A 24,900-nucleotide genomic window follows, 5' to 3' on the forward strand; every position below is an offset into this window, starting at 1 on the left:
AATAAATAATAATTAATGACGAATTCTGTTTGCTCCTGTCCGATTCCCCTGTTCAGCTCCCAATAATCAACCACCTAAACCAGGGCTAAGTCCACCAAATCAGCGGCAGATTCAGACATTCATTTAGAGGTTGTAAGTGCACCGGGGCAAAGACTGTCTTTGTGCTCTCTTTGTACAGCACCTAGCACCATGGGACAGACGGGAAGAAAGGATGAAGTTGTTATCAAGACGACCCCAGGGAGGGAGACTGCACGAGTCCAGGCAGAAGGCGGTTGTGATGAAGATGAACAAATAGGCTGAGACCTTTCTACAATTTGGTATCACTTCCACCACCACCGTCTTGGACCGTCTTATGTCTAAAGCATGCTCTCCACTCCCTTTCATGCCTCGGGCCTCAGATAATCCCTGAATACAAACCCAGCTCACGTCCGGAGAGCCTTGTGGATGGTGCTGACCATTTACACAGCAACGCAACAAGAACGAGGAAGACCAAACTCAAGAGATGTTAGATGCAGAGCTTTCCCATCTAGCCAAGCTTTTGCGAAAGAAACTCAGCATCAGCGGGCTGTAATTTAGTTTTGCAAAGGGGCATGGGAGTGAAGACGGGAGCCTGCTGACGGTGCGTCCCAGGCGCTTCACATGAAGTCTGTTTTATTGCAAATTGTTTCTCGAGATCCTCGTGAAAACGGCCTTCTGCTTTTCCTCTTTCCTGAGCTCCTAGCAGCTGGCGTCTCCCGGAGACCTTTGCAAAACGTTCTGTTTGGAAGCAATTTGGCAGATATTGTCACATCCTCTCTCCTCCGTTTCCCTTGTTCTTTTTCAGCGTGTGAAAGTAGAGAAGTTGGTTTCTTATGAGCACGCCGGCTTTTAATGCTGCCCCTGCCGAGGTCATAAGCGTCCCCCTCTGACATCAGTCATTTCCACAGCAAAAACACGTATGACCTCACAAGTGAAGTTATCTGAGCGAACGCTTATGAATGCAGCTGAAGAAGTCGCAGCAAGAAGAGCGAAAGGACCTTGTATGCAGCAGTCTGAGGGAAGATCCTGGCTGCAATGGAGTTAATGGGAGCTTTGCCATTAGCTTTGAAGGGGCCAGTATTTCACTCCTTGTTTTTCCTTTAGTTTCTTCAGCAATAAAGAATCCCAGAAGAGCAATAGAGGCCACAAATGGCCCTCCTTGGTTATGAAAGCGCTGCTCTGGATTTCAGCCAAGCAGTTGTCCAGTAAAGTCAGCCTGAGTTGTACAGCTACAAAACTGCACAATGCATTGGGGAGTTCAGCTACATTTAATCTGAAGGCATGGCTGCAGCGCATAGAGATATGCCCAAGCTAGCCATAACCTCACTAGCTCCAGGGCCAGTCCTGGAGAAGCGAGGGGGCACAGGATTCAGGAGGACCCAAGGGGCTAACTCGGATAGCTGCCGCTTGCTCAAATCGGTGCCACTGCATTGTCACTGCAGTTGGGAAGTGAGCCAGCTAAATTACAGCTAGCCATGCCACGACCAAACCTTCAGCATGCTGCAGAAAGATACCCTAAGAAGACCTGACTGGAGAGATGTCAGCTGGGAGAGTCAGGCCAAGTCCTGTCTTGGCAAGTCACTAGGGCTGCTGACATGTCCGGGTAGGCGTGCACTTCTTAACCCCAGACCTGAACCACCAGCACTGTCCCAGGATATGACCATATCCACGCGTTTGGGGTCCAAAGACTCTGCTGTTTGCAACCAAGTGTTTCAGTTATCATTGAAGACATCCTGTTGGAGAGGCCTGGGGACAAAGGTTTGAGTTCAAGTTCAAATCTTCTTGACCTCAGCATTTCCCCGTTCCTCCCCATCGTTCACCTTGCATTCAGGTCTGGGTCTCAAGAGCAAAGGACAAAACAGGTAAGAGTGGTTGGGAGTTATTTTTTTTTCATCCTCCGTCGCCAGAAACAAACCTCTGGGGGACTTTGGCAATGGCTGGTGGGTTTAGACCACTTCTAGGAAATGGGTGGTTGCTCTGAAAATTAGGAAAATCACCTACCAGAAGCAGCATTTTGGTCACTGCAATCAATAACCGCAGAGAAGCTACTGGAGTGTCTCCGTATCACCATCTCCAAGACCGCGCTCCAGGCAAGGGAAAGGAAAATCCAAGCTAGATATCAGGAAAAGTTAGATATGAGCTTGGGATACCCCGCAGACAGGGTATCCTTATTCCTGCTCCAGAGCCCTCTGTGAACGTGAGCGGCTCTAGGCAGAGAGGTCATCACTCCCCTTTGCCCATCCAAATGAAGTTAAGGCTGGTTTTCTGCTGTGAGACTGGAGGAGAGCTGGGGAAGGAGAGAGCCACAGGGCAAGAAGCACGGCACACACAAAAAGCATTTCCCACCAAAACAGACCTCCTCGAGATCAGCTTCAATATGAATATTTAAAATAGAATTTGATACGGATGTGCAGCTTTAAAAGGCCCGATCCTAGCTTGCGTGAAGCCTCTAACCGATGGAAAAATCCTACCGACCGTAACCCTGAACCCAATAGGAATGGACTAGGAAGAGACAGAAATGAGTTCAAAAACCTTCATTTTTAATCTGAGTACGATCCTCCCACAAAGCACCCTAAGACTTGCAGAGGAAAGCTGCAAGAGATGTTTTAGGACATTACAAAAAACCTGTTGAAAGTTGAATGGTTTGTACTGAATTCGACGGTGTTTTCTTCGGAAGGCAGCACGGGGTCCTATATGCTTCAGCACTGAACATTGGCTATCCCCTTCACCTCGCCTGGGAAAACTGCGCTGTAGGCAGAAGAGTTCGTGTCAAACGTGGCGGTATACAAAGCCTTTCACAGAATCGGGGATCTTTATGAAGCATCCTGCGCCTTGCAGTGGCTGTGTAAGCACATGGGGCCAGCCATCATGTACACGGCCACAGCCCACCACCGATGTAGATCTACGGGACCATCCTAAGTTGTCGCTCGGTGGGATTCAGGGTGTTCATTTCCACTTGCAAACAGGCCAGAAGAGTCAATTTACCCCCTTGGTACCAACTCTTCTCCTCAAACAAAACCCCCAGGACCTTTACCATCCCCTTGAGGACACACCAGAGACCTCACTGCAGCCACACGATGAGCAAACGGCGGCTGTAGCTGCACAGCAGTTGCAACCACTGCTTACATCCTCCTGGGATTTGAACATGCAACTTTGCTGCCCCAGAGGGAGGATGGTACATGTGAAGCCACGCGGACACTTGGTAGAACAACGCCTAACAGATGGTGCAGAAATGAAAGCAAGAAGGCTGCACACCAGAGGCGGGAACCTTGTTTTGGGGGTTTTTTAATTGATGCATTCAGAGCAGCTAATTATTTGTCTGGCTGCAGGAAGGATAACATCCCAGCTGCAGACTCCTGGATGGTTATTACCCCTGGGTAGCTGAAAAGGAGGCATCGGGCTTCCCATCACGATAACAAGTGCCTGGACAAAAATCTCTCTGTGCCCTAAGAATCAACCTGTCCTTTGCTGGCAAATGACCCCTTCGACCCAGCCCCAGAAACCGTCAGTTATGAGATTAACCAGATCAGCCTGTAAATCCAAGCAGCAAAACAGCGGTATTAAACTGGCCCTTCCAAAAAGCCACCCTCAGCTTTCCACCTGCCAAGCCCCTCGCAAACAAATGGCTTCTGCATCCAGGCCATAAGATCATGAGGAACTTAAATGGACAACCGGGGTGGGGGAAGACATCCAGAGAGAGCGACACAAAAAGCACAAGTGATGAATCCCGTGAATACAAAGCAGCCAGATTCACAAAGGCATTCTGGTGCCTTGTACCATCTTGACGTCCATTTTACAGGTGGGAAAACTGAGGCACAGAGCACTGAAGTGCCAGATTCACAACGGTAGTTAGCTACAGAATTTCCTGTGGTTTTCGATGGGAAATTGGGCACCAGAATGCCTTTGTGAATCGGGGCCTTTGTTCCTTATGTGAGGTCAGGTGAGGGGTTTGTATAACACAGCTCAGCTGTCCTCTCCTCTCATGGCGGAGCAGTCTCCGCCATCTCTCTTCTCTTCCTTTCTAGCGGAGTTTGTAAAGTTGACGACAGAAATCCTCCTACACAGCCTGTGCTGCTGGATCATCGCCGAGGCAGGGATTTTACACAACGGAGTAAAACAAGGATTCCCCCGGGACCGCAGAGGATTTTCCCGAAGCTTGAAAAGGAGACCACCACAAGCAGCTGCCGGGAAAGAATATGTACATGCAGAAGCAAAAAAAAAGTCACAGGGCCATACAGATGCCCAAATCATTAGGCTGCAACTCCCAAGAGAGCTGGGGCTTCAAAGGTGGGAGGGAAACATGAACGAGAAAATCCTCCGCTTCTGCTTTAGGTGTCGCATTTGTGCGCTTTGCTGACATGGAAACTGTTGTGAGCGTTTCATTAGGCAGAACCTGACCCTGCATTATCGAAGTTGAGGACCAAAATTTGCCACTAAGCCTCTGGGCCATTTATGTCCGCAGAGTAGATCTTAACCGGAGCTGGCTTGAAGAACAGGAGGATAGCATCAGCATTTTAAAAAACAAACACCCATCTCCTGCAAGCAAGCTTCCTGGGTTTGGGGGTAGAAGTGGAAATTTTCATGACTTTTTTCCTTCCCCCCTGAAAGTCTTGGGGGGAAGAGGGAAAGATCATTGACGTTTCACAATTCGACTGGCTTTAATCTTGACTGGGACTCGGAGGATGTGCAACTGGTGCTAGCTCTTCGGGTGGGGGCATGTTTTACTCCAAAAGGGGTCAAATGTTCCCAAGGTGAAACTGTGCATCAGGAAAGATAAAGAACCTTTGTTTTCACACAGGTTGGGAGAGAAAGCAAGCATCAGCATTTCCTGCGATGGGGAAATGCTGGGTGTTGGCCACCCGCACTCGGAGGGACATAGCACCCTCCAGGCTAAGTGACGGAGGCTACAAACAGACACGTTTGTCCCGAGATAGACCAGTTTATACGAGGCTGAAGTGCAATCTTGCAGATCTCCGCATCTGTTGGCCTGGGATAAATCCTAAAAAGGGTTATGGAATAAGAAGCATCACGTGTTTATCCCAGGATAAACGCATCTGAATGATTATCCGTCGACTGCATCGTTGAAGCGATGGCGGAGAAGCCACCCTGCATTCAGCGGCTCGCTAAGCCTCGATTAAAAGGGCGATGTGTGCATGTCAAACTCGGGATACACCTGCTCTGGGACAAATGCATGCACAGGTTGCTCTGACACAAGTGCGCTGCCTGTTCCTATCCTATCCAGAGTGGAAGGCAGGGTTGGGGAACTCAAGAGAGGTGGTTTCAAATTGAAGCAGCCACAGAAGTCCTGCCTGACCTTGGGCCACGTTTCTTCACCGCTCTGCGAGATAAAACCAAGTGAGATATTACAGATCTGGAAGTATTTAGTTACTACAGCACTAAGGCAGCATATAAATGCCTTGGATCAGCGCCAGCTCCTCCTAGTCGCACTCACCGGCTCCCAGTTGCCGAGTGTTTACTGACAATAATGAAGGCTGAGATTGTCAAAGGTGCCTAGGGGATTTGGATACCCCTGGGAACCAGCGGCATTGAAGCTCTCAGCCTGTGCATTTTACTGAAGCTCTGATCTGTCTACTGGCAGCATTTCAAGCACACCAACCAAAAACTCTGAGCTGCTCGTTAAAAGTTTTCCTAGGGTGAAAATCACCCCATGAAGAGAAGGCCAGCGTGGAAGGTTTATCCGTAGTAGTAGTAGTTAAGACTTATGTAGCGGTACTGCCTTCAGGACAACCGGGCTGAGACCTTGCCTCGTGCCAGAGTCCTGCAGTAAGCGAGCACGCCCAGCCTGGCCAGCGCGCTTTCAGCGTCTCCAAAGCCGGCGGTACCGGGAGGCATTGTAGCCGTACCGCAGAAAAATTACCATTCACCAGCAATTTGGGATTCATGACAATTTGCCTTCTGAACAGGAATGTCTGTTCTCTCCGAATCAGCCGCTGCAGCCCTGAAAACATCCGCCCCTCCTTCTCCCCACCCCAAACCTGATTTTGATCAAAACACTCGGCTTGCGCGGAACACCTGACCAGATTATCGTCTGCCGCTGCTGTGCAAACTCTTGTTTTTCTCCGTCAACTGAATGGCTGAGGTTTATTTTGGAGCCGTTGCCAAGCTGGATGAAGGTTTCTGTGCAACAACGGTGCCAATATTTTTTTGCAATGGAGCCTGCGGGCTGTATTGCAAGGCGCGTGAAGAAAAGCCAAGCCAATAGTTTAGCAGCTGGGGATGCGCTCTGCAAAGTAAATGGAGGTCCTTTGCTTGGGAGGGAGGGCCGAGCTCCTGGACTCCAGCTGAGGTTGTGGAAATGATGCTGTGCTCCTCTCCTTGCCTTGCCCCAAACACGGTTGTAGACAGAGCACAGATAACCCTTCAGAGAAGAATCCTCCTGCCTTCCTAAATCCAGGGCTGCATTGCAACAGTAGGAGTAACTACCTGTGTCAAAGGCTCCCGGCTGGGGATGGATGGAGGCAGAGAAGCCAGTAGTGGAGCCCAGGACTGGATGGGATGTTGTTTTCCTCCCTTTTGCACATACAGGGATTTGGCCCAATGCTTCAGTGCTGGCCTGGGGTTCAGCCAACGCTCAGAAGCCCAGTTACACCCAGCCAGAAAGAAGTGGCGAAGGCAGGACCAGCTCCACGAGCGACACCACGCGCTTGGCTTCGAAACCAATCTGCTTCCCGACAGCTTTCATTTCTCTTCTGCCACAGACCTTCCCACTCAAGACATGACATGCCCTAGATGCCACCTCACGCGTGCTTAACACCCAGGGCTCCCCGAGCGCCAGTGCAAGCCAGTCGCACGGGGCTGTAAAGTATCTGTCAGCAGCACTGGCATCATCGAGGGCGGCTTCGCTCCTATGCTCTGCAGCTCATTTGCTTTTTTATTTATTTTATTTAATTTATTTAATTTTTTTTTTTGGTCATCTTTAAAAGCAACAGCAGCAATGCCATTATTACTACTACTGTTGGAAGGCGGGGGTGCTATTCTGACTCCCTTGCAATGAAAGCTGCCTTTTAATCCAATTCTCCTGCCCCCAGTTCTGCCATTACGGTTATGGATTTGGGCAGGTTCACACTGCACTTTCCACAGTCCTGCTCCGCTCGCAGGAAAGGAGTCAACAAGCCGACCACTGCTTCAGGAAAGCCAGGGGAGGTTATCAAGAGGCCCCTCAGTTTTATCCAGTTCCTTTGACTTTCCCTCCCATGAATAGGATCCTAGGGAAAGCTCCTGTTGTCTCCTTTAAAGGGAAGACAATGCATGGTTGAGGGGGAAAACCCCTATTTTATCTAGAAACAATTTGCTGCCACTTCCCCGCACTTGCCAGGGGCAGGAGCTGGCAGAGAGGCTCTCTCCTCCTTCCTTATTGCTAAGGACATTTGCATGAAAAGAGGCTCTTTGTCATTAAGAGCTCATCTGCTCCTGCTGCCTATTCGCATTTGAAGCCCTAATCCCCTATTAGCGATATGCCAATCACAGAATTACAGGCCTGGCCCGGCGGGGAGGGCTATGTAGTGCGGGAGGCCTGGATTCACTGCTTGGGAAGCCCAGGGCCGGGTGAGAAACGGGTCCAACTCCTCCACAAGTCATCCCAGTTCAAACCTTGCCAAAACACAGTGCCGAAGCTCTTGAACTAGGGGAACAGCTCCATTCACCAGCAGCAGTAACAGGCTGTTATCCTAGCATGGCTGATCCAGACGCACAGCAAGGCAGGGCTGCAAGGGGCCTCCCAGGCAACCGCTGACCCAAGGGGTCCCCAAAATCCCCCCTTCAAACCCTCACATGCAACTACAAGGCACAATATCCAGAGCACCAAGAATATCCTGTATCATCCCACTGGGGAAAGCAGAGGTGGCGAGGATGGGGATAAACTGGAAGTGAAGAAGGAGATTTTGGCTGGGCGCGAGAGCGAGCGAGGATCTTAGCATCAGTCCTAAAGAGAGGCTAGTATATCCAAGCAAGGTCGGGACCACACAAACCGGCTGTGTACCTCCCGTCTGACTTGCAACAGCCCCTGCTCTTCCAGTTGCAGACCTCTCCGGCACTTAAAAGAGCCAACCACCCCGAGAGCTTGCAAAGAAAGATAATTAGTTTGCGATTTCTTAGTTGGTCTAATAAAAGGTATCATCTCTGAACCAAGAGTTTTAGAGTTTGGCATTTCTTTTTTGTCTCAGACCAAACACATCCCTGGACCACCGCGCGTGGCATTCTTGTTCTGTCCTCCCAGAGCTTCCCTAGCCTGAGCCTCCTCCACCTCATTTCAACTGTGAACGAAGGCAGGACAAGACAGGAGTTTCCACAATCATTCATCTCCACAGAATCGCTTCAGGATTAAATCTGAACCGAATAAAACCGTGCAGCCCTCCAGCAGCCATCTGTAAAAAAATAGTCACAGAAGCAAACAAAGCTGCGTATTTTGGACAGGCCGCAGCTGTGCGGGGACATGACCATGGGCGTTGGGCGCTACCGTCAGACCGTGGGAATCTGCTCGCATGCAACAAAGCAAAGCAAAACATTTCAGACAAAGTGAGGGGGGGGTTTTAAAAACAATTAATTGCTGTTAGTCATCATGCGACGGGTGCCATATGACAATCTGTGCCTGGCCCTTGCCAGTTGAGTTCGGCTACCGCAGGTTGCAGTGCTGGGAAGGATACAAGAAACCACAAGGACTTGGTTTGCTTTTCCAACCACGGGTCCTGCTGCCTAAGGATGTGTGTATGGACCGCTCTGACGCCATAGAGAAGAGACAGTAAAATACAGGAGACTGAAGTGTGCCGTGTTTGATCTCTGAATAGCGTCGAGTGTTTGAAAATGATGCTTATTGGGCTGCATCCTGAGCGGGTGTAAACCAAAGCAGTGCTAGAGGCAACTTCGACCAAGTTCACTGACTTATGCCAACAGAGCGGCTAGCCTGATTTGTTCACCACCTCATATCCCTATGTGGAGATCACCATCCTGCCTGGGCTTTCCCCCGCCCGCCCGCCTGCCAGGATTGCATCTCTGCTCATGCATGACACCTTGCTTGATGGGAACTCAGCAGAGTTGCCAAGACATTAAACATTTCCACTGCCTTGTTTCTGTGTTTGTTGCTGCTCTAAATCATCATTGAGAAAGGAGGGAAGAAAATACCAGCTTCAGAACTAGAGAGAGCAAAATGCCAAATCTAATTATCCGACAGCTTGGTAAAAAAAGGCTTTGATCAGTGCCATCGCGCCTTTGCGGCTGCGTAAGATGAAAGTTTTCAGAGTCTAAGCAAATGTTACAGGGAAAGCTTCGGGTGCGTACGAGTGTGCAGAAAGGATCCACGAGACATCAATTCACACAACAGCGGACAATACAGAATAGACGATATAGCTGAACCTACTCACGTGAGGCAGAGAGGTACAAAAAAAAATACATGTGATCCCATAAGGTCATACCACTATTCCCTTTTACCCTGTAGCTCAGGGGTTAAAGCACTTTCCCAAGAGGTGAAAGACCTAGGGTGGCATTTCAAGCAACTGTTGCAGAACATGGGAAGGGAGTGATCTATTAAAGTTAGTACCTGTTAAAAGACAACCCTGGCCTTGCTTTGCAAGGCATTTAGCAGATGCTAAACTGCTTTCATACGTGCCTGCTCATGTTTTAACTGCACTTATCAGTGTTAAGTTGCTTGAACATGTGATACCAAATCTGGATTCGAGTCCTCCTTGGGCCCAAGGAAATTGGAACCTGCATCTCCCTTCTCCAAAGATGCTCAAGCCTCCAAGCTGTAGGGTACTCTAGGAAGGGGTACGCTCCCATCTACCAAATACCAAGCAACAGAACCCCCTCCCCTTCTTGCAGCACCCATAGATACAGACGTGTTTCATGCCAAGTGGAACAACTCCAACAGAAGTGCTTCACACACACACGCAACGAGTGTGATCTATCCCTGGAGCTATTAAGAGGAGGACAACACAAGCTCCAATTCAGTGAACCTGACCCCTCTCCCCAAGAAAATTTCCAGCGCAGACAAACTGGAGTGGCGTTTGCAAACGGTATCAAGACGACCGAACTTGCATTTTGGGCAGCTAATTTGCTAATCTTAAAAATAAATTGCCTACCTCCATACAGCTTCTTCCGTCCAAATGGCTCCCAGAAGACGCCGCTTCCTTCCATGCTGATTTTACATTCTTGCGATCCTGCAACAATGCTGGGTATTAAAAACATTTGCTGGAAGCGGGGTTTTGCGAGTTCACGTGGGCTTTTAAAAAACACCACCACAGCTATTTGGACATCTGTTTAATTGTGTTTATTTAACCCCATGGAGAGAGGCACAGTTCTGATTGGAATAATTACTGCTGCCTCTCTACTTCTGTTTTTGGGGCACACCTCCCCTCTGTCTAGAGGCCCAGCAAGACTGAAGGGAGAACTTGAATCGTGGCACTAAGCTGCCTCTGTAGAGGATAGACTATCATCCTTTGCACCCCGCTGATCTTTAAGAAGTGCTTACCCATCCCTCCTCCCCACCCTCACTAATGCACAAATGCACTCCAGAGATACTGGGGGTGTTGGTTGTAGGCGTGTGGGTCTAAGGACAAGGGCCGACAAGGTTCTTGGGTAATTTCCAACTATTTAGTTGGTCTAATAAAAGATACCACATTTACCCAAAGAACCTTGTCTCCAGAGATATCTGCGTGGAAGCAAGGAGAGCTAAGTGCCCAAGGAAACATGCACACTATGGTGGCACGTGCAACGGTCAGAGCAAGCACGAGAGGTAGCATCTAGAAATTGAGGTATGGAAAGACTTCAGGAGGTCTCATCTAGTGCAACCCCCTGCTCCAAGCAGGACCAGCCCCAACTGCATCATCCCAGACAAGGCTTTGTCCACCCGGGTCTTAAACACCTCCCAGGATGGAGACTGCACTACCTCTCTGGGTAACCTGTCCCAGTTCTTCACCACCCTCCTAGGGAGAAAGTTGTTCCTAATATCCAACCTCAACTTCCCTTGCTGCAGCTTGAGCCCATTGCTCCATCGAGGAGATGGGGTATCTCTGCACACATGAAGGGCAGCCAACACACCAGGATGGGACGCACAAGACGAAGCGTTCACAGTGCACGAGGCTGGAACTAGCGCCACACATTTGGGACCCATAGTGTGCTCCGAACCTGGGTTTAGGCCCCTAAGCCAGGGTGCTGGCACACACACAGCAGAGCGACCACAGGATTATTTTTAATTGCAGAACAAGCAATCAAACAAAAAACCATACATCATTTTAACACTGATAGCGAGCGCCCCTGCCCGCCGCCATTTTGAAGGCAGGCTTGCATAAGGTCTCCGAGGAACGATGCCTTCCTCTCCCTATGAAAAAGATGCAAATGGAGCGCCTGCCTTTCCCTGCACCAGGAAACATAGTTGCCTGCTTTATATTTATTATAATAACCTCCTCTTTGAAACAAAGTTCAGAGGCTGGACTCCCTCATCAATCTTCCAAGCAGACTAGCAGGACAGTAAATCTTACATTCACCGAGTTGAAGCACTGGAGCTAATTGGGATTTTTTCCTCCCCCTCTTTCTTCTGTTCCCCTTTAAAGGAAAAAAAAAAAAAAGGCTTGCGCACAATAGGGAAGGAGCCCAGAGCAGCAACGAACTGAGCAGGCAGTAAAAACCGCATCGTCTTCATTGGGAAAGAAAAAGGCATTGCTCTAATAAAGCATTCTGGCTCCATGACCATATGCTGGAGAGGCACTTGCAGAAGTCAAATATAATGAATATTCAGCAATCTCTGGATATTGTGGTACGGCAAAGTGCCTCCATCAAGGGACTCATTCCTATGGATGAGGTGAGAACATAATAGATTCCCATTTGGCAAAAGTAGCCGCAGATATGTTAACTGAGAGCGTACGGATTTCCCTGGAGGTGGTCAGGGTGACAATTATTAATGAGTCCATTACCGCAGTGATGGTTTATGGAAGGGAGCACCCAGCATCTGCATTGCGAGCCTACGCTGGGTTGAAAGGGCGATGCCAAGAGCCGCAAGCGAAAGAAAGAAATACTGGCAAGCATGCATCTGCAGACAGACCGGGAAGAACGGGGAGGTTTCACGCTCGGTGACATTCACGGGCACCAAGGATCTCACAAGCGCTCCCGTTGTGCTCCGCAGTTGTGCGCCAGATGTGCTTTGGCAGCCATTTTGAAAGCTCTCCGATTTCTCTCCCCCTCCCGCCCCGTTTCTACACGGCGCAGACATCCAGTCAGGGCTCAAACACACAGATACCAGGTGACTTGGGTGGCCAATCACACACCCAGACCAAGAGCTAGTCAAAGGCAGGGTCAAGAAAGGATGGTTTACAAACTACCGCTAGGAGGAAATCCAACAGAGTCACATCATTTTGACCGTTTTGCAAGCGTGGGGAAGTCAAGGTTCGTCAGGAACAGCGGACGCCCGAAAGGACAACGCTCATCGATTCCACGACACGGTGCGACGCAGCTAGTTCACGCCACCCTCTAAGCACATACCTTGCACCCAGTCGGCTCACATATGCTCCCCCTCCTAAAAAAACCCCAGCCATTTGACTTTTTTTAACCGATAGAGATCTGCATGCACGCAAGGGAGACTGAGGGAACGTCGCACCTATTAACTAACAACATGCAGGACTGTCTTTATTAATGGCAATATTTAACCAGCTAGACAGTCAACCCTCTACGGGATCAATAGCCCCCTTTGCACTGTCCTCGGCTTCTGCAATGCTTCGAACAGCCTTGTAGCCTGAGGACTTGGTCTTTTGTCTGGACTTGGTCCGCCTCTTCTTCTCTTCTTTTCTCTTTGTATAAATCAGCTCTTAACCCCTCTTGCCCTGAAGGAAACATAACAGGAGCAGCGTGAAATGCTCCGTTTTAGCGACTTGGCTACCAACCTCTGTACGACCGCTGGACCACTACAACACTCCTTCCCCTGACGCATGTCCTTTGCCAGAGGGGTCAAAATGCTTAGCATTTAAAAAATAAAAGCTGTAATTGGAGAGAAACATGAGCATGTGTGTGTCTCTCTCTGGACCCTGGGAGCATCGCGGTGCTGCAGACAGGCATGGCTTTGGCCAGCAAAGCGATTAGGCAGGGAAGGGGGTTTGTACTAAGGGAAGGGGCAGGGAGAGGCGGGACGCTCATTGATTTGCAGTCTGGATCCAGTTGCGGGGCAGGGGCTGCAGCGCTCAAGCTCTGCCGCTGGTGCTACTGTTTTATACCAAACTCCTGGTTCATCTGAGAATACACTTAACCCAGCCTTGCCCAGGCTTTTGCTCAGCATCTTTTTACTGCCTGCGGTACACCCATTCCTCCAGGCAGAAGTGTCTGATGCTTGCGGGTGTGGAGGGGGAGAGTGTTTGTACCAACTTGTTCCCTGGTTGCTTTTCAGTGTCAAACAGGCTAGCCCCATCCGTGCAGCACTGCTGACCCTCGCCCACAGATACGCAGCACCTTATTAAAGCAGAATGGTTCGCTGGAGTGCCTGTGGTTACCAAACCATGCAAAGATCTGCCTGCTCCAGGGATGCACAAGGCAAGCAACCCCCTTCTCCACAGGGCTGCGAGCCCCAATGGAGCATGGGCACTGCCGTCCACCAGGAAGACCCCAGAGGTGCAAGGCTGCACAGGGGAGGGGAGCAGCGAGGACAGCCAAGACTACCGCCCAGCAGAGCCAACAAAGCTGCGATGGTAGCATGCAGCGTTTCATCTACCTGGCATGGCAAAAGGCTCCAGCATTGCCAGCAACGTGCGCACCAGCTCTACTGGGACATACTGGGACGCGAGTTGCTAAAACCCATGTCTTTGCAACTTCACTGCTACAGTTATGGCTAAGTGAAGCTGCCCAGAAATGCTAAGGCATGCTGCTCTAGACATCCCCACAGACAGCACATAAGCCTCACAGTATGTCTACACTGCAGTCACAGAGGCAACGTCAGTGTAGCACAGATACCCAAGCTCATTTTCAGCCAGCTACCTTGGGTGCTGGTAGCAGAGGAGTTGCAGCAGCACGGTGCCTACTGCAGACAGCAATACCTGCCCAGGAAGCAGGATAAATGAGCTTCTATCGTGTACGGTAGCGAGTCTGAAGCTGGCTGGGGTGCATACGCACTACATGACAGTCCCAGCAAGAACCGCCGTGGCGACATGCATACAGCAGGTGCAGGGAGAAATGAATGCATGTTTGAAAGGGTGTCATAGCAAGCACAGCCCTGGGGCAAATTTGCTGTCCTCTGGAGGGTTGTGTCTATACAGCACTATACAGATACACGCACATCCCCAAGCCGACGGGAAGGCAGTGGAGTGTGGGCTTGCGCGTTCTCCACAAAGCCTCTGATTTATCTGTCTCCTGAAAGTTAATGGCACATTTATTGGTGTCTTTCAGCCAAGCAGATGGCCCTTGCTAAGACGCAGCCCCGATCCAGCCTCAACAGGACGGAGAGGACAGCGCCGCAGTCATCGCCGGCTCCCGCATGCGCGTTCACGCTGAGCAGCAATGCAGCAGCTGAGAGGGGCCGGCGCGGACAGCGCGTCAGAGGCAGCGTCAGCTCCTTCTCCTGGAGATTTCCCTCTGTGCTGAAGTCCAGTTAATAAAAAGGCACTTTGCCACCCACAGGAACCATCTGTCTGACATCCTTCCCAGTCAAAGCCATGCCTCGTCCCCAAACACCCTGGGAGCACAGAGTCCAAAGTGGCTCTGAAGTGCAGCAAGGGGGTAACGGAGGGTATCCAAAGGGGTAACAGAGCCCCCCATCTCCCCCTGCCCCCGTCCCTTTGCTCCTGAAGTCATATACTCCCGGGATGGATTTGGAGTAGATGTGGGCAAAGAAAGCACGCGCAACAGATCCCAAGGTTTTAAGAACCAGAGAGAAACGCACATCCGACACCCTGGGTATTAGCCATGTCTTGGTGCAACGTGGCTAACACCTGGGGTGTCGGATGCTACAGGAACGCGGGCCACCTAAGCCCCCAAGATAGATACAGAAGATTTGGGGTAAAGCCCCTCAACGAGGCCAGAAATGGGCCTGGGGAAGCTCTCTCCACTCAGATGAGAGCACGTGCCTATACGTAAAGGAACTGAAAGGAGGAGAAACAACACTGGTTTATAAGCCCGGTTGAACATAAATCAGATATTAAATTGCTGTGCTTGAACTCGGAGACACTCCTATATCAAGGGAGCTTGTTTCAGTTGAATTTACCAGCATAAGCCAAACAAAAAAACCCCCCAAAAACAAAGTCCCTCTCAAGGGTCTCCACGCCAGGGTTTGTTCTCGTCTAAGCACATCCATTTAAGTGCATGCTGCAGGCTATCAGCCAGGGAACCTTAGAGAAGCCCTTAAATTATCCTCAAAGGTTTCCCCCATCTGGGATGCAAGGTTTGCAATCCTAACAAAGCGATTCCCCGCCTAACTCCAGCGCGGGCCACCCACAGCTCAAACGCCCGCTCCCGCTGCTTGAAAGCAAGCCCCCAAAAAGCCTCTCGTGGCGAGAGCCCTCCAGGTGCCTGCGTCTGGAGAGAGATGCAACAGCTTTTTAAACTAATACGGCGACTCTCTGCTCGCTCTTTTGAGGCAGCTGAATAGCTTCGTTCCCCTGAGAAATCCATTTCCCTCTCCTTCATCTGCCAGTTATTGCCTGCTTCCCATTTGAAGTGTTTGCTTGTGGGGTTAAATTAATGTAATTTGTTCTACCGGGGATTCAGCTTAGGCTGGATCTGCTTCTTCGCCAAGCCTGAGGAAGGCCATTTTGTGTTCAAAAGCTTGTCTAATGTCTCTCTCCAAGAAAAGATACCACCTCATTTTGCAAGCCCCTCTTCTCCCGTGCCCTGGACTGAGGCTGCAACATCCCTGCAACGCTACCAGGCACTCTCCGCTAGAAAGGACATGTGTGTCCAGCTCAGCCCATGCCTGTTTCCTGGCTGACTTTAGCCAGAAGAGGAGACAGGAGCAGCAAGCCCAGTGCCCTGGGCCCATAGCGCACGGTCCAGAAGCGATGCCAAATTAGCAATGCAACCTCAGTTAGCAGCCACCGCAGAGAACCCGGGTGCGCGTTCAGCAACGCCCTCCCCAAAAAGGTGTGGATGCCCCTTGCCCCGAAAATCTTGGCTTTGAGCCATTGCTGGAGGCCAGGGTCTCTCCTAAGGGAAAAGATTACCATCCTCTCCACGACGGGGATGCTGAGCTGGGCAGCAAAAGCTCCAGCCGCAGGAAGAAGTGGCGAAGTGCAAAGGAAAGAGCCTCGTATCGATCGGAGCGAGTCCATAATAAAATGGAGAGTCATTTTCAATTACTCACATAGAGCGATCAGCTAAGAGCTCCTGGGAAGAGCCGGGGGGAGAAGGGGAGGGAAGGAGCTGTCATGCAGCCGAGGGTCACAATCGATGCGTCCTCCCCACAGAGAGGACTCTGCCAAGGGGCTAGCAAGCTACTCCCCCCGCACCCGCGCAGAGGACCCACGCAGCAGCAGCAGGCCTCACGATTCCTCCCGGCTGGGAAGCACTCAGGTCCCAGGAAAGCATCCCAGTAATTACAGCTTTGCTGATTAGCGGAGGGGAGAAACCATGCTGTGAAACCACTCCTGCAGCTGAAAGGCCCCATGCAACCCCCGCAAGGAGAAAACATGGGAAACGTCCCCAACACGGCAGCAGATCCGTTAGCCCCAATGCCCTGCCCCAGCTGGGCGGCAGCCCTAGAAAATGCAGGCTCCGTGCCACAGAGCATCCATAGGCTGTGCACATCGACCCTCCTGCCCCCTCTCCCAGGACAGACCGATGCAGCCCTTCTGCAGAGGAGCCAAGACAATCCTCCCTCCCAAATCTTACCCGCTGTGTGCCAGGGCCTGGATTTTGGCCTATATACCAAGGGGAGAGCAGGTCCCCCAGATGTTTAGAGGTCTCCCCTGCTCTCCCCTTCCTGGAGCACAAGCAACAGTGCTTCTGCACCTGCCTTAGCTCTGCTTGGAAAGAGGGATGCATGCCCAGGATAAGCACAGCAGAGACCAGGCCATTCCCAGCTGCTGACCCTCTTCTCTAGCTAGCAACTTTTCTTGTTTTTTTGTTATATTCCCCCCCTTCTTCCTCCTTGTGCCTAAGTAGAATAGCCCCTGCTTTTTGGGGGAGAGGGGTTGCCCTGGAAAGGAAACCAGAGCCATATGCTAATCAGAAGCTAATCATGGGTCACCATGCCCATAGAGACCAGAAGTTTTACCTCTTAAACTAGGCAGACGAGGTTCTTTGGGTAAATCTGATATCTTGTATTAGACCAACTCAAATAGTTGGACAAATTCTTCTTTGCGAGCTTTCGGGTATAAATTACCCTTCGTCAGGCTGAGGCAGCATCTGCAGCTGGTGTGCGCGCTCTTCCTGGATGGAACGAATAGTAAAGAAGCTAGAGGCTGGTCTGCATGCAAGAAAGCCAGTCTTAAACTACCTTTTCACAGCAAATTGGGATTGTTTTCACATTGAAATTCCTAGTAATAGCTCCATTAACCAGTGCTCTTCCAGAGATCACTGCAGTCACAATAGGCTCATTGGTTAACCCTGCCATTTTTGCCAGGAAAGACCTCTTGGGTTACCCAGTCCTTTCCACAGGACTCAGCAGGGCAACATCCCTCAGGCACTGGCTGAAAAATGGGAAAGTCTTCACAAAAGAAACGCCAGAGCTTTTTTTCCTTACCTTTTTCCCCCTGCATTAAAATGTGAAGTTTCATGAAAAAAGCCCATAAAGGTTTGGAAAATTTCAGGCGCCAGCTCAGGTTGGCATTTCAGTGCTGGCCCTGGTCCCTAGATGGAAAGGGTCCAGAAGACGCTTCGTGACTTCTTTTGGTGTCTATGTACAAAGCACGTACTACTTTTATAATACCAGTATAGTAAAGGCAATACAACCTTTTTCTCACATTAAACTAGAAACATAAAAAGACGAAGGCACGTAAGCGTTATGTACCTTGATACTGGTGTCACCGTGCCCATATTGAGGGGTTGTGCTGGGTAACTATTTAGGTGCAAAAAAATAAAAAAATAAAAAAATTATAGTAATAAAAGAAACATCACACTGCTAACTGCAATATTTATGGTACAAAAAAATGAGTACAGATAAACCTTTCCCCACCCCCCCACTTACATTCAGCTCAACTGGGTTTTTTTTCTTTGCTTAATTTCATCCTGTTACTCCTATTTATACCCTAGTTACAGAGAATGACACATCCAGCAAAACACTGCTTTCCTGGCAGGTCGGTTCTGCTTTCTTCAGCATGAATTAGTTCATTAATAGAGAACTTTCTTTTTTTTTCCCCCCCTTGATCTTTCTTTGATTAATGAGCATTACACAGATTTCCCGGTTTCCTCTTCTCCTGTCTGGACAGATGCTTCTACCCCACTCTGCCCATCCTCCCACGCCTCTCCTTTGCTTCAGTTTAGAAAGAAATATGCTGGGAAGCACTTCCCGACCTTCTCCCATCTATTAGCAGAGCTGAAAAGTGTGATTAAAACTGCTCTGTGACCATCTCACCAAGGGGAGTCAGGCCCCAGGATTAGAAGAAGAAAAGCAAGGGGAACAAAAGGCTGGAAGAACGCTACTGGGGTCCTCCTTTTGCCCAATTCTGGCTTTACAGCACCTAGCCAGGACAGGGGTTCAATTCCTCCTTTGCCTGAGAAAGGGGGTTAACCCACCACTGTTAACCTTTCATCTACCGTGCAGCAAAAGCATGCATCGGGCATGCACCTGCAAAGCAGCTGCCACAGTAAATCCCTCTCCCCTTTTACCCCCAAGACAACTTGCTCATATGCCCGCTGCCACAACCTGGTCATGACTCATGCACCGGGCAGAGCTCATGGCATGGATTTTGGATGGAGCAAACTAGAACGTGATTCTGCATGGCTTTCAACGCTGCTGGGATGCAACAGACCGTGCAGGAGGTCTGCGCACTGGTGTTTCGCCCGGCGGACCAGCCCTCAAACTGGCCCGATGCTGGAAAAGGCCTCCACTCTATCAGCGATATCGCTTCTTTACACCCCAAAAGCCTCCTTCAGAGAACCAGTCGTCCTGGCTTCCTTTTCAAACCGCCCTGTGATTCAGATTGATCCCATCTGTCTGTCTTTCCAGTACAGCTTTCCCTATACATTCCCTCTCTAGTCAGATGTGCAACCAGTATAGATTACAGCACAGATCACTATAGGACCTTGTAGAGAGACGCTGTGTGCTAGTCTGCTGACTCACCTTAGCAGGCAGATCAGGTGGATCTCATTAGCTCCATTCCTAGATGTAGAAAGAGAGCTATGCACAGGAGACGCTGCAGGTGAAAATGTTAAAATACCTTTACAAGAGGGGTCCCAGGGGGATGCAGCTTGTATTTGGGCCTGTAGACATGTCTGTTTTAGGAACCTGTCATTTTAATTTAAAAGAGAGGAAAGAGAGGATCAAAGGAGTTTACACATCAACCATTGGGAAAGTTATAGATGCCGTCCTGAAGTCCCTTCCAGCCCTAATTTTCAATGCTTGTAAGTGGGAGAGCACCTCCCACTATTAATTGTCCCCTTTCACCCTTAATAAGTACCGGATCAGTAGTGGCTTATTTGAGAGGAAGGGGAAAGGCAAGAAAACTTCATCTCTGGAGGTGGTTTGTGCAGCCGGGTTGTGATGTGACGATTGCCAGATAAGCAGACCCATCCATCACTCGGTGTCGGCAGGTCACAATCTACCAATCTCATGTCAGGAGCATGCGGAGTCTCTCGAGACGGGCCCAACAGGATTGCAATTTGGGGAGAGCGAGAAGTGACATGAAAACAGAAAAATTAGTTGGGAGAAGAGTTTCCCAAGATTTCCAGCAGGGCTTATTCCTCAAGACGGACAAGCCTCCCAAGAATGCAGAGGTTTGGGTCAGACCAACACTTTAAAAAATTCACGTTTAATCTGAGTCGACTGAACTTTTTTGGTTTCCATTATGCTGGTATAAACACGGGGTAACTTTGGTGACTTCAAGCGTTTTCGATGGAGTAGTTCTGGTATTATACTGCCGTAGCCATAGCCAAGATCCAAATCTAGTCCAGATGTTCTGCGTGTCTGAGTCCCCCCGCCTCGTTCCTGGCTGGAATCAGTGCAAATCTCCCATTTTCTACTGACATAACGAGTCTCGATAAAAACAAGACCCCCAGATTTCAGCTGTGCTGACACTGCAGGGAGGAACGGTAAGAAATTCAGGCCGTTATGAATGGTTTCTTTGGAGAAGGCTCTTGATTTACAGGTGACACTTGAGATCAGGCCTCTTTGTGGTAGCAACTGTACAGACATACATAAGAGAGCAGGAAAAATGATGGATGCTTTGGTTCAGTGCAAAAAATAGGGGGGAATAAACACTCCAGATTGACTCCAAATGGAATTTTTTCAGGTTTGTGGCTAAATGGGGAAAAAAAGGGATTTTTTTTTTTGATTTTTTTGGCTGGAGGTGATGCTAAATTTACTATTTACCAAAAAATTAGACTCTTTGTCTAACATGGAGCCATAATCCCTAGCCTACAGAGCTTAGATATTTCTCCTTTTAAACCACAGATTGTATAAATTAACAAAAATAATAAGTATTAGACTAGGAAAGAAGGTCACCATAGTAGTAGGTGGGGGACAGAAAAATGACAGTGGTTCTGGACTCCCCCCAAGTCTCTCCTTTGATAGAGCTATGTTCTCATATCTCCCTGCTGCCCATTTATTATTCCCCCTATTATTTAACTTTCCTTCCCTGACGAATGACTGTAATTTGTCATTAAATTAGGGGATGAAATAGGTCTATTTTTTTTTTTTAAACCAGGAGATTAACTACCATCAAAAGGAATATTTCTCCATTATAAAACTCCATCTTCCCACCAAATGCAGTCATATTGTTATTTACGGTGGCACGGAGACGAGACGGGGTGGGAGGGAGAGTTGGATTAATGACCCTCTGCTACATAAACATGCAGCTCAGTCAAAAAATTAAAACGAAGAAACAAAAGGAAGAAAACATTGCCAATTCATCACCTCCTGGCAGCTCCAAGCTGGAATTTTGCATTTCGGAAATACAAGGATGGATTGCAACTTAGACAGAAATAATGTTTAGAGGTGAGAAAACTGAGTCTATAAGGAAAGACTGAAGGATGTGGACTGGTCCTATCCAGATAAGGGAAGACCGAGGTGGGACAGGGCAGCTGTCTTCCAATACACCCAAAGTTAGTACAAAGAGGATGGTTATCAATTGTTTTCTGTGACTACTGAGGGAAGGAGAAGACGACGATTTGAGATTGGACATTAGGGGCATGGGAAAGCCCTTCCTGTTAGGATGGTAAAACACTGGGGCAGGCTGCAGAGGGGTAATTGGGAATCTTTGTTGGAAGTTTTGAAGAAGAGGTTAGACAAACGCACATCTGATCTGGGAAGGATTGGTCTGCCCCCGCCAAGGGGTCCCACTAGATGTTGTCCTGAGGTCCCTTCCAGCTCTCCATGTCTAGACCAGCCATCAGGCAAGGAACGCAGAGGGCACGATCCACGTATCAAAGAGTGCAAAATCCGTGGACACGCTCGCTGCTAATTATGTAACAAAAGGTCAATCAGCAGCAGCACCGAAATAACGAAGCCTCCTCTAGAAACCCCCCGAGATCTTGCCAACAGCAAACACTGTTGTCCCTACCACGTGGGACACGCCAGCTGGCTCATATAGCCCAGGTCACAGAAAACAAAAGCTAATGTGATTATGGGAAAGAAAGATGGTTTTGGGGGATAGGATGTCAGGCTGGGAGCCATCATCCTGGGGCTCTATACAGAGCTGGCCACATGGCTGGATTTCATTTCAAGTGTTGTTTGAGTTGATCCCTGAGCCGTGTCCATAAAGTGGGATTGCGACTTACACCCGCAGCTCCTAGCTCAGGTCGTGTCTCCTTTCCAAAGGAGAATCCCCCCAGTGTGTGTGCCTTTCGCCGACCAGTTTACACACACGTGGGTTTAGATCTGGTGTCAATGAGAAATGAATCGGTGCTCAAGACAACACGTGCTTGCTTCTCCTGGAGGTTTGGAGACTTGGCTGAACCTCTGCGAACCCAAATCTTTGCACAGGGTTTGCCGCCTGTTCTCTACAAGCCAAGCTTGACTGCTAAAATCAGTCGGTCTTACCCACCACTGGCAGCATAAAGCAGTGCTGGGCACCTCCATAAATGAACCTCCCGTATCATTCACCACCAATCCCTGTAGCCCGATAACCTCTTCACACGCCTTGGTCTTTGACCGATTGCCATCACTGGACCTAGACCATCTCCTTTCTCTCTGCAATTCAGCAGAGAATCCCTTCTGCTCCTCCTGACGCTTTTGCACTCTGGTTTCCCTTCGGCAATATCAGAAAGGAAAGAAGAAAATAAGATGGCAAGAAAATAAGATGGTTTCCACCCCTCTGCAGTATCGGTGTTGGTTGGGAGGCCTCTGCTACCAATGAGTGAGGCAAAAGAGGATCAGAAGGAACAGGAAAATCCCCACAAACCATCCCTCCTACCAACCTGCATGCCTGCTCACACCGATGCTATCTCTGCTTGAGGCATACACGCCGGCCGAGGTATTCACAATGTCTGTGTCACATTCTCACAACGAGGGAATCTATTAATTCCAAGTAAGGGCTCTGTTCTCTAAAGAGCTGCTGATAAGGGGAGCTGATAAGATGAAGGTAATTTAAAGGTCAAATGAAATGCAGCACATATCCATCTTCTCTTATAATAATGGAATATCGAGATGCTTCACCAGCAAGGGGGTGTTTATATATATATATATAAAATTTTATGTTTAAACAGAAAATTCTTATCATCTAAGGAGACACTAAGCGCCTGATATGAAACCTCCCTGCATTAATCTAGTGAGGAGTTGGCATCTCACCGTCTGCCCATGGGGCCCCTTTTAGAAATAATATCTCCTGTCATCTTTTTTATCACACTTACTTAAAGAAATGGAAATCAAATTCAGGGCTCATGAGAGCGAGGGAATCAGGAGGATAAAACTGATAACACTGGCTTAATTCAGGCATTGCACAGACAAGCACTAAGGAAGTTTCCCTTATTTTTGGGCAATGGGAATACACCTCAGTTCTGCACTTTCAGGCACCCTGCTATGCCCCCCACTTCACAGCTTTGCTGCCGTGTTTCCAGCTTGACCGACTACATCCCCGGTGGTTTGGCGCATGGTCTTCCAGGCAAACAGTGAGCTTCTCTATATTGGACCAGTGCAAAAACCTAGTGCAGATGCACTGTACCTACGTAAAGCAGAGCTTTGCACTAGCACCTTGCACTAGTTTTGATCAAGCATTTCAATGCAGCAGACCCGGGGTACAATCTACAGCCTTCTGTGGCGGTTTGCTGAACACAAATTGCAAGTCCACTGCAGGATTCATATTATTTGTGACCTAAGAATGGATTTGAACTTAAGAGGAAATGCAGGACCATCGGGTATTGAATGCTTCTGCTTTGCTTCAAGACCGAGCTCAAAAAGAGGGTGCTTTTTCTACCATTGAAAGACAGCTACCTTTTGCCGTGAACGCTGACGTCCTCGACAGCTTGCAGGAAACCATGGGGACAGGAAGTGCCGGAGAGTGGACGCACTTGGAAGCACGTGGAAATGCTAAGTGTTTTGCGCTTCCACACTTGAAGACATCTCCTTCTCCTTTATCCCTCTAGAAACATGAGTCTCTTCGTTGTCCTCATTTAAAACCCAGTCAGGCTCCTCGCCGTCACCCCCGCCCCAGCGGACGGTAATTGAATGTCACCTGTTGAGCCTAATCTGAGAAAATCCTTGCCTGTCATTCTAAGGCCCTAATGGCCGATAGTAATTAAATCCACTTTGGTGCATGTATGTGGGAACTGTGCCTAAGTGTAATTAGGATTTCTTGATGCATGCAGCCATCCGCTTGATAAACATGAACAAGAAGAAGAGAAAAGGCTGTCATTTACCGCTTTCAAGTTTGGAAAATCCAGCTGCACATATAAAACAGCCATAAATGGCTGGAAGCATTGCAGTAAATCCTGTCCCAATCATTCACGTTCCTGTGGCCTGCCCATCTGGGGTTCTTGCATTTCCACGTCCTAATGGACACTAAAACACTGGCAACCCCAGCTAAGCGGTGACGGTAGGTTGTGACATATGCTTCCAGCAGTTGTCATGATCTTCTGCTGCCCTAAGAAACCTTTTCGAGAGCACAAACTTCTCTCACGCCATCCCCTAAAGCTATGTTCTCAGTGGGAATAAATGGACATAGCACCATTGACTTTTACACACTACATAATGCACGTCAGCTAAGGATCCAGCTGCATTATCGTGACGCCAGCCAAGAACCCGGCTCTACACATTTCTCCCCTAAAACAGACAAGGTTTATGATAAACCTCCAAGTACACACACCTATATCACTGATGAAAAAGTGATGTCTGGTCACACTGCACTCTCCATCCTCATCCTAGCCAAAACCAGATACTCCAGTGTTTGATAGGAGGCTTTCAACTCTGGAGACGTGCAGCAGTTGTCACCTCTTGCTTGGGATGGAGCTGATGCCAGGATACGCTGGGACAAGCCACCCACTGGCACCTGCGAACAGCTGCTGTTCTCACCATGCCGAATACCAAACTCCCAGCTCACACGCAGACCAAGTTTCTTTCCAAACCAGCTCCTTCCAACACAAACGCACTGTCGACAATGCACCATCCATGTTTTTTTTAACCAAAATGACAAAGACTAACAAAATATTGGCTCTCCCTGTAAAATATCCACATTTATACTCCATATGGTCCAATTATAGGTCATGCTGAAGCATTCTAGGGAGCATGAAGATTAGGGTTGCACAAAACACCATCGTTTCGTTTCGTTTCGACATCCCTTTCACCGTTTCGAAGGGACAGCGTTTCGT

General features: G+C 49.1%; 1 long non-coding RNA gene across 2 annotated transcripts in view; it reads right to left on the reverse strand.

Annotated features, from left to right (window-relative positions):
- The window catches only part of LOC102367763, a 128,899-nt gene that overhangs the window by 47,111 nt on the left and 56,888 nt on the right, over positions 1–24,900 (reverse strand). For both annotated transcript variants that reach the window (XR_323510.2, XR_003093431.1), the window contains exon 2: positions 10,113–10,190. This is a non-coding gene — a long non-coding RNA (uncharacterized LOC102367763). The remainder of the gene's footprint in view (positions 1–10,112; positions 10,191–24,900) is intronic.

The sequence above is a fragment of the Alligator sinensis genome, unplaced genomic scaffold, assembly GCF_000455745.1.
Source record: "Alligator sinensis unplaced genomic scaffold, ASM45574v1 scaffold550_1, whole genome shotgun sequence".
In the NCBI taxonomy this organism is placed as follows: domain Eukaryota; kingdom Metazoa; phylum Chordata; order Crocodylia; family Alligatoridae; genus Alligator; species Alligator sinensis.